Source organism: Anarrhichthys ocellatus, unplaced genomic scaffold, assembly GCF_004355925.1.
Source record: "Anarrhichthys ocellatus isolate YVR2014 unplaced genomic scaffold, GSC_Weel_1.0 scaffold92, whole genome shotgun sequence".
Taxonomy (NCBI): Eukaryota; Metazoa; Chordata; class Actinopteri; order Perciformes; family Anarhichadidae; genus Anarrhichthys; species Anarrhichthys ocellatus.
The window spans coordinates 717,679-727,784 of NW_022280122.1; the positions used below are offsets into that span (position 1 = coordinate 717,679).

General features: G+C 39.6%; 1 pseudogene; it reads left to right on the forward strand.

Annotated features, from left to right (window-relative positions):
- The first annotated feature begins 332 nt into the window (after positions 1 to 332).
- Positions 333 to 8,649, forward strand: LOC116398863 (acidic mammalian chitinase-like; annotated as a pseudogene).
- The last annotated feature ends 1,457 nt before the right edge of the window (positions 8,650 to 10,106 follow it).

Sequence of the window (10,106 nt, forward strand, 5' to 3'; positions counted from 1 at the left end):
ATCATACCCATCATGATGTAAGTGTTAGGTCTACTTTGTGTCCGGTAGAGGTATTGAGCGCTTGAATACCATATCATGTGACTCATAGTAATACGAGATGTGAGAATAGAGTGATGTTACGCTGTGCACATTTTCTACTTCTCTGTCTCTGTCCCACAGTGTGAGGAGCCACAGGACGTGAAACTCCTGCTGGGAAGAGAACACAAACAGCTGAGATGAACGCAGGAATAGTGAGTATAATTGGTGAAAAATTCTAAATGTTTTTGCTGTATTTCTATAATTGTACTGTAATATTTTTTTAGCAAAATGGCAGGTCACTCAACTGTAATAACATGCGAGTTGTGCCTCTTGCAGTGGGTCTGCAGCTCTTCATTCAGATTGGTAAGCAAAACATTTTAAGAACAGGAGTGTTTTTTTTTTTTTATTTTACTTTAGTACTGTTTCTAAACTAAATGGTTTTTTTCCTTGGTCCAGCAACCACAGACAAACTGGTCTGTTATTTCACTAACTGGTTGCGATACAGAACTAGCGTGGGGAAATTCCTGCCGGAGAACATGGACCCCTTCCTTTGCACCCACCTGGTTTATGCCTTCGCCATCATCAACCATGCTAATGAGATCACCGAGTATGAGTGGAATGAAAAAAGCCTCTATAAATCCTTCACCGAGCTCAAGAACAGGTAATGATTAGTATTGAAATATGTTCAGTTTTTATATGTCAACAGTGGGGGGGGGGGGGGGGTTTACTGCAGTTTGTGACGCCGCCTCTTTGAGTGCCACTGTTATCTGTGCGCTGTACACTAGATGTACACAAACCAACTACCAACAGTTCAAAAGCCCACATGTCTGGTGTAAATGAGTAACACACCATCTTTTAAACATAATAAAAGAAGTGGGTAACAACAGGATTTTCGTTGGGGGATTATGAGCCGATAGGCGAGACACACAAATGTCATAGTTGTTTAGCTTCTTTTTGTTGTTTTGCGTTTCTTTGTAGACATTACCAATCCCTCTGTGGTTTGTGTCTCTTTGTACTTATTTTGCATCTCTTTGTAGAAACTATAGCTTTCCTTCCTTGTGTGAGGAATTTTTAATCTCTGTTTCTCATCACTCTAAATGTTATATCTCTGTGTTTTCTGACTGTGATCAAGCAATGTAATCAATTTACTTTTGGCTCTTTAAACTTTTGATGGGCATTTGTCATTGTTTCGGTACTGCATAGACTAACACATGAATTAATTATTTGAAATCTACAGAATAATCGATCATTGGCCGCAGAACTACAATGGTTGAACTAAAATATAATTATATTCTTATATTTTAAAATACTAGTAGTTTTCAGTTTAAATCCAAAAGTCTCAGTGGATTTTCAAAACACTTTAGTTCATTGTGGTATCATACTGTTATTTTAGAGAGCAAACACCTTTCTTATCATCTACTGCAGGTTCTTCATCATGGTGTCTTCTCCAGCCAACCGTCACACTTTCATCCAGTCTTCTATCAGATTCCTGAGGACTCATGGATTTGATGGTCTGGATCTGGACTGGGAGTACCTTAGAGCTGGTGGAAGTCCTCCAGAGGACAAGCAGAGGTTCACTCTGCTCTGTAAGGTACACTGACTGGAGACGGGACACCTTTTTCTCTAGAATCTACTTGTTCAATTCCTCTTTAGCTTTATGGTTTTCAGAGTCTAGTTTTTTTCTTCTTTTTTTCTCAGTTTAACAAACCATGGGTTTGCAGTTTTTATGTGCTCTTTATAGTCTCAAGTCTATTGTATCTTGACCCATACATCAAACAGTACCTCAGTGTACGGTGAAATAGATTTATTTTTAGTTTGCTTCTCAGGGTTTCAAGATTTCCAATCACTGATAAAAACAAAGATGGCAGCTGGACAAGCAGACGCCAGTATTTGGGTCAAGGAATCAACGCACGAGTTGAGAAAATTATTAAAGATGTTCTCACTCCCTGAGAGTATATGATTGATGAATCAAAACCGCAATTGTCTACCATTACAGTTTCACTCACATGAGGGCGCTATTGCACAAATAAAACCACCTTAACTGAAACTCATGCCAACCCTCATAAACACCCTCATATACACCCTCATATACACTCTCATATACACCCTCATATACACCCTCATATACACTCTCATATACACCCTCATATACACCCTCATATACACTCTCATAAACACCCTCATATACACCCTCATATACACCCTCATAAACACCCTCATATACACCATCATATACACCCTCATATACAACCTCATATACACCCTCATATACACCCTCATAAACACCCTCATAAACATCCTCATAAACACCCTCATAAACACTCTCATATACACCCTCATAAACACAGAGCAGCATGACACCATCATTCCTAACATAATATTATGTCAGGCATCTTTCTTTCATCCTTTTCTTATTCAGTCTTATAATTACTCAAATGAGTAATGGATGGCAAAGACGCAGAAATTAAACTCTGTTTATTTGTTTGAACCTAACATTTAAATTGCACTGAACTGAAAATGTAATATTAACAGTTATAGTTTAGTGCTTAACAGTGTTTTTGTATTTTTTTAGTACATTTGACTAATAATTTATACTGACATTTTTCCTTCATACTGCTTTTTCCTCCTCCATTTCTGGCAGCAGTAGTTTGTAGTGGTGTGATTTGCTGCTCTGAGGTACATTTCGGACCACTGACTGAAGTGTAAATTAATTTCTATTGATTTCTAGGAGATTTGGGAGGCCTATGAAGCTGAGAGTAAAGGAGTCCGTTACACACAGCTGATGCTCTCTGTAGCCATGGCAGCACAAACAGGTGTTAATGATACACGATATGATCTCTACGAGATGTCAAAGTAAGACTAAGATTTACGTCAGCTCGAATACATTTGATATTACATAATCACATTGTACTTATGCACCAGTACTGTCTATGTTCTATGGGTGTGTCTGTGTGCGTGTCTGTATGTGTTTAGGTACCTGGACTTCATCAGTGTTAAGACCTTCAACCTCCATGGTGGTCAATATGGAGTGACAGCCCACCACAGTTCACTCTACTCTGAAAACTATGCTAACCCAGTTTGATTCTTTTCATGTGTGCCAGTCAAAGGTTTGAGTAAACTTGATATCGGAAATGTTTTGACTTGTTTATAGTGTATTTATCGATCAATACTTAATTTCCAAATCAAAATTCATACATATTATTCTAATGGTCAAAAATATTAGTAAACATTCACATCTTGCTTCCGAATTCAAAAACTAGAGTGCTAAAACTTGTGATTAAGTGTGGAACTGCTCCATAGACAGTGAATAGGGAAAGATGTTATAAATGACACTGAGAGCCTCAGGGGCATGTTCTGAGTGTACAGGAACATGTTCTGTTTCACTACTGAGAACACTACAAGAACATAAAGAAATCCTTATTTAGGTGGTGTTCCCCTTTAAGTATATTCATGTCTTCTTCATCTGCACTGTAATCGAATACCTTTTGTTCTCTGAAACTGCCGCGCCACATGATTATTCACTGTGGGTTGGTTTCTACAACTGTCCTCTTTCACGCATTCAAAGCTACTTGAAATGTAACCATCTTTAGCTCAGTAATGAATGGCATGGCTATTTAAAATCAGAAAAATATATATATTTGTATTATTATAATGATGTATCAAATGACGGAATGAAACCATCGGGGAATGTGAAAGGTGTCACTTAAGCATTTAGCAGATAAAGAGTCATGAATTAAAAGATAAAAGAGCGTGAATGAAAGGCATATATTGACCAGGTGAACACAAACACCGATCCAAATAAATGGTCACGTTGCTCTTTAAATGCTGGATGTATAAAAAGTATCTATTTGCTAACAAGTTCAGCGTATCAACTTAAAAGCTGATGATATCGCATGTCTTTTTTCTGCTGCCTCCATGTGGCCAAAAATGTTTTTATTGCAAGTTGACGTTGAATTAAAGGTGCACTGCTGGTACATTTCGCAGGACAGTTGCTCCGTAGCCACATGTAATGAAGCAAATCATCAGGAAAAGTAAATGTCATTGGATGCTCTTGGTGTGATGCTGTCTATTTTTTTTTTTTTTTTTGTTGATCTAGGTCTAGGCATTTAACAACTACATCTAAATGGTTTGATGGAAATCCCAAACTTTGTTAACTTCTGTCCATTTCTTTTCTCTCATCTTTGTCATGCAGTACTTGATGAGGCGAGGAGCCCCAGCAGAGAAGCTGTTGCTGGGTTTTCCCACACACGCTCGTTCCTTCACACTCTCTACCTCAGCAACCGGCCTGGGAGCCCCAGTCAGTGGCCCTGCCACCCCAGGGCCCTACACCCAGCAGATTGGTCTCTGGTCTTACTATGAGGTAACAATTAAATAGTACATTTACATTTAGCAGGGAATCACATTAGTACCAATGCCAACACTGACCACAGACCAGATACTCTGCTGTCTCTATCCCTACCGGACGACCACTGACACATTCCATATCTTCCACTGCTACTGATGCTGATACTACTGCCACTACGCTGAGCTGTGTGATTGCAGCATCTGGTAACCGGGTTTGCCATAGTATTGAGTGTTCTCAGAACTTTGCAGGGAGTTTTAAATGCTAACTGACCTGTCTGAGTCATACAAACTGATTTAGTCACTCTTTTTCTTTTAGAACAAAACTGTAGTGAATTTGATTTAATAATGCTTGAAATTAAAATGTTTACAAGTGTGATGGTCTTACATGATTTGAATTTGAACGTATAGTTTCAGAGATGAAGAGAGGTATGTTTGAAGAGTAGGTGATGGGGAGAAATCTTCACTTTGATGAATAGAATAATATTAATAATAGAATAAACTACACGAGCCTCAGCTGTCCTCATATTTATTTATTACCACACAAATCTGACTCCAGACAAGATCTTACAGCATGTATTCATGGACACAGTCATACTAAAAGCTAAAAGTAACAAAACATTCAATCGGATCTATAGAGAATGTATACAGCAGGCTGTCCACATACACTGTTCTTGCTACACCTACAAAAAGCAATGCATATACAACCCACATAATAAATGTATATGGATTCCACATAATGGTGTGCCAAGACCATGAGGTAGTATAACGAGCGATGTAGGGAGGAGCTTCAGGGTGGACGGGTGGGTCGAAAAACATTACACTTTCACCCACACTGTTTGTGTCTCATGTGAAATCAAAAGTCAACATCGACTGATTTGTCACGTGACTTTTGTACTTCGTAACGCCACTTCTGTAGTAATTTTAACCCAAACCACTATCTTTTACTAAACCTAACCAGGTAGTTTTGTTGCCTAAACCCTCCAGGGTACTACACAGGCACACTGATCCCTCAAATTGCTGTACTTTCGTAAAAAGAACTCACGAAAAATCACAAGATTACTTTTTGAAAGATGTCATTAGCGATCAGTGCGCCTGTGCAAGCACCTGGCGTTACTTAAGTACAGAAGTTACATGATAATGTAATGGTAAAATATGTATTAGCATCATGGAAAGTTTTTAAACAACATAGTGTGACATCTTAGTATAATAGAGAAGTAAAAACACTCTGTGTCAACAAGACACAGATGTCAGCACCTAAAGACCTGTTTTCTTCGTGAAGACATGTTCACATACTCTGTTTCTCGGAAGGGTAGTTTAAAACAGGAACATGGAAACCACAACCGACTCACAGTTGAGCGTACCTGCATGAACCAAATAAGACCAGACTGGACACTTCCTGCGTAGGAGTCATATAGGGCGTAAACTCCTGCAAACCTCTGTAGGTATAAAAGGATGTTGAATGTTGTATTCACTGTTTCATTGAAGCTTTCAGTACAAGAATACTGACTGAGTATCTGTGGTGCATTCTTCGCTTGCAAGCAAATAAACAGAACAAGACAACTTTGAAACTTTTGAAGACTTTATTGATTTATGAACAAAACTCTCTTCTCCCGATTAACATAGAAATCTTCCATCACAATAAGTAACTCAACGTTTGGCTCATTATAATTACGCAGATCATGTTACTGAAGAACGAAGTTACGTGACTGAAGTAATTCAATGTGGATCTCTGGTTCCACAGGGGACACGAACAGCGGTCTACTGGATGAAAGTGTCATGTTTTTTGACTGATTACATGGATCATAAATTAATGTGCATTGCTTTTCATAGGTTGTGCATACAGTGTAGGAGAAGAGCCTGAAATAACAGCATGATTCAACTCTTGGAGGCTTGTAAATATACAGTATTTAGCACCGAATGTTTCAAAGTGTCATGACACCAGGTTATAACTGAGCCCACATAATCCACCAAATCATGTCCCTGGTGCATTGTAACTATGACTTACTAATGCTGCAGGACAGCAGCTATTCTGGTATTCTAGTGATACCATTGCTCATTCTGCTACCACACCAACTACGGCCATACTACCACTACTGCTACCACTTACCATTACTCTTCATCAGCATGAACACTTGTTATAGCTGTGACAAACATGATTAACATTAACATATACAATGTTTCTTGACCAGACCTGCTCCTTCTTGAAAGGCACCTCGATGGTCAGAAGGTTCCCTATGCTGTCAAAGGCAACCAGTGGGTCGGCTTTGACAACCAGAGGAGCTATGATGCCAAGGTACAGTCGGCAACATGACTTTGTGGAGGAAAAGAGCAAATGTTTCAACAAGTCTCTTCACAAGAGCTTTATTGAGTTCCCTCTGATTGTCTTAAAGGTGAACTATCTGAAGAGCAGGCAGATGGGAGGAGCTGCTGTGTGGACTTTGGATATGGATGACTTTAATGGACAGTTATGTGAACAGGGCACATATCCACTGATGTCACATCTAAAATGTAAACTCAGTGAAGGTGAGGTTGCACCATCTTACACTTTCTGTACTCCAGGGCATAATTCAAGTCCCAGACATGCAGGCATTTCGAGAGCCCATGGCTCAAAGGTCCATGTTTTGAAATTCTCTCCTATCCCATTAATCACTCTCCTGACCCCAAGACTGGGAACCACTGTTGGGATCCTGTAGCATACTGCAAAAAAATCTGGTAAAAAAATATATATTAATTATCACTCTGACAGCCCGCGGGCGGGCCGTCAGAGTGATAACTGCATATTTGTGTTATGCACACAACTGCCCTGTAACATGAGTATTAATGTGATATCTCATTAGAAAGCTACGGTTCTTGTAATTCGATTTATGCAAACCATTTCAAGATACAATAACAACAGCAGGTACAGTTAACGTCTCTGTCAAACAAGCACTCCAAAAATAGCCGATAAAATATCGCCCTGACTCACCGATTATGATTCATAACCTCCCCCTTGTGCATGCTAGTCCAGCAAAAATGGTCTTGCTAGGTGGCTAAGGGTCCACTCGATCAAATCCAGTAAAAGATTTAGTCCAAAACACATTAGTACGTCCATAAAGACCCACAGGGGGCTGTTGCATCATTTCAAATTAGCCAGCAGATATGATAACTCGCGATCATATTTCGGGCATAACTTCACATTCCGTGTAAACAGAGCGGAGATTTTCATCGCAAAATGGAGCCTGCATTCCGCCGGTTAGATTGACACCTCATTTGACCCAATAGGAGCTTCTGTAGCCCGGCCACAGTCTGGAACAGCCAATGAGAGTCCGCTTTGAAAGACAATGCCCGCCTCACTTCTTTGGGTATAGCTCGAGCCAATCGCAACAGATCCAGTTCAAACTCAGGCTCCATATAGCCAATGAAATTACGAAGCCAAGGATATGCAGATTTATCAGATTGAATGCTGGGAAAGTTTTCTAACCTGAACTGGAAACCATGAGTCAAGTTCCTGGGACAGAGTATGAAGACTAAAGTCTGGTTCATGAGAATTGTCAAGAATCTGTGAAAGTTGATAATGTTTAAATATGATATAGTTAACCATACATTGACATAAATAAACTGTAGTTTGATTTTTGAACACATAGTATATGTGTTTTGACATGGTGACACGAGCCTCGAAATGCGTTTTTACGTGGCCGCTCTCTTAGTAAACCATGTGTGAAATATTAATTTTCTGTGGTATTGTTATCAAATTTTAACTTATACTAGGTGTCATGACTGTTAGCTGTTGAAGGAGAGTCTTTTCAAGCCTGTAAGTCCCAGCCATAGATAGCTGCTGCCATCTGTTGGCCAAAACAAATCTAGGCGGAAATAAAATGCTTCTCTTTCACTGTGCTGAAAACACATTAGCTCAATACTAGTAGCACTTACAGTGATTCTGACTGATTGTGAAGAAACTTCAGAGTGTTGCCGTTCAATGAAGACTAAAACCATACATGTACTCCCAATGGTTCAATAAGAGCTGTCAGTTTACCTTGGGTATGCGGTTGATAGGCGTTTTAGGCAAATTATGCAGGAGTGAGAAGAGGTTTTAAATTTCTTTAGCATTTTGCTATGAATAAATTAATATCAGTGTTCAGTAACATGACATGTACAGTGCATGGTGAAATATTCCTTAATGATGCTTTTAGAAGGTTTTCTATTTAATGTAATTAAATGAGAGGTGATCAATATGATATTCATAACATATCTATTCCTCCATGTGGCTCTCAACACAATGAAGGCTGCGACGTCTGCCCCGGCGGCTAGCAGCTAAGTTGCTTACAGCGCTAACAGTGCAAACAATTGCAACAGCGCTGACAGAGCCAGCAGCGTTAACCTGAGGGGTAACCGGAGGGTTGGGTATTACGCTTCCATAATGATGTCCTGGGTCAGGGCGCTATTATTACCCGTAAACGCTGTATGAGAGCAGTGTAGCTGACCAACTAAAGGCAAGCACGGATGGTCTGGCTATGTTAACAAAGCATAGAGAAGCGCTGATTACAACACACACAGATAGAGTGACTTCTTTCTCTGCTCAGGTAGACGTTACTCCACTGTGTCTTTACATTACAAATAGTTGTTAGCTGCTATATTAACGCTCTGAATGTCGTACAGAGAACCTTTAAAGAATGGACATAACAAAAACTGAATAGAAAGTAAAATCAGAAAATTGGAAAAGATGCAAAGCAAAGCCTTCTTTGCCTCTAATCTATGTTCTTATACCTCATCTAGCATCATTGCTTACTTAAATGGGCAGTTTAGGGGTTTAGTATTGCACTTCTATAAGGTTGGGGGTCTCACAAGGGACAGGTGACAAAAATGTTACAAATCAAAGCAGCAGAGATCCAGACTCGTCCATAGAATGGGCCAAGCGCCAAAAACTCTGGATCCTACATTTACCATAATGCAAGTATGAAACAAATACTATATTTCCATTAGACCCTCCCTTCTTGTGAAAAATTACCCCAGACTTTCAAAGTCCAATTACCAAGACAAGTCTTCATAACCACAGACAGAGATTGTACAAGAGTGTTTACAGTACAGCTCATGATGCGTAAACAGAATTTCATGTATAAAATTGGTTGTACGTTCTTCTGTGTTGAACATAATTGTGAGATTTCTTACAATGTTGTTCAATATCTTTTTCCTAGACTTGACAACACAGGAAACAACTCATGCGGTACCTCTCCCCACAACCTCCTCTTCTCCTTCTGACGGCCCCCAACCCACAAAGGAGCCCTTCACAACAGCCAGCCGCACCACAGCAATACCAGACAGCAGCTGCTTCCAGAACATTACTGTTGTGTATCCCTTCAGCAGCTTCAGATGTGTGCAGAGGAAGACATACGTCACAAAGTGCCACACTCTGGGAACAGAACATAGCAGTGGAGTGACAATCAGACCATCAAAGGATTCAGTTATAGTTGGCTTTGTGACAGCCACTCTATTTATTTCGTTAAGTGTGTGGAGTTCAGATGATTTGGTTTTGTACGGACAGTAAGTAAAGCTCCTGGTTAACCATGAAAGAAAAAAAAAGGTATGAGAATATGAACCTTTTAAAGCTGCCAGTCAGGCCCAATGAGGCAAATATCATACAGTTAAGATAAGACAAGTAAGTATTTTCATATAGAGTTCAGACCCATGGCCATGTATACAGTAGCAGTCATCAATTGTCATGGGGCAATAAAGAAAAAAACCCTGAAAAACACAAGCTATATATGATA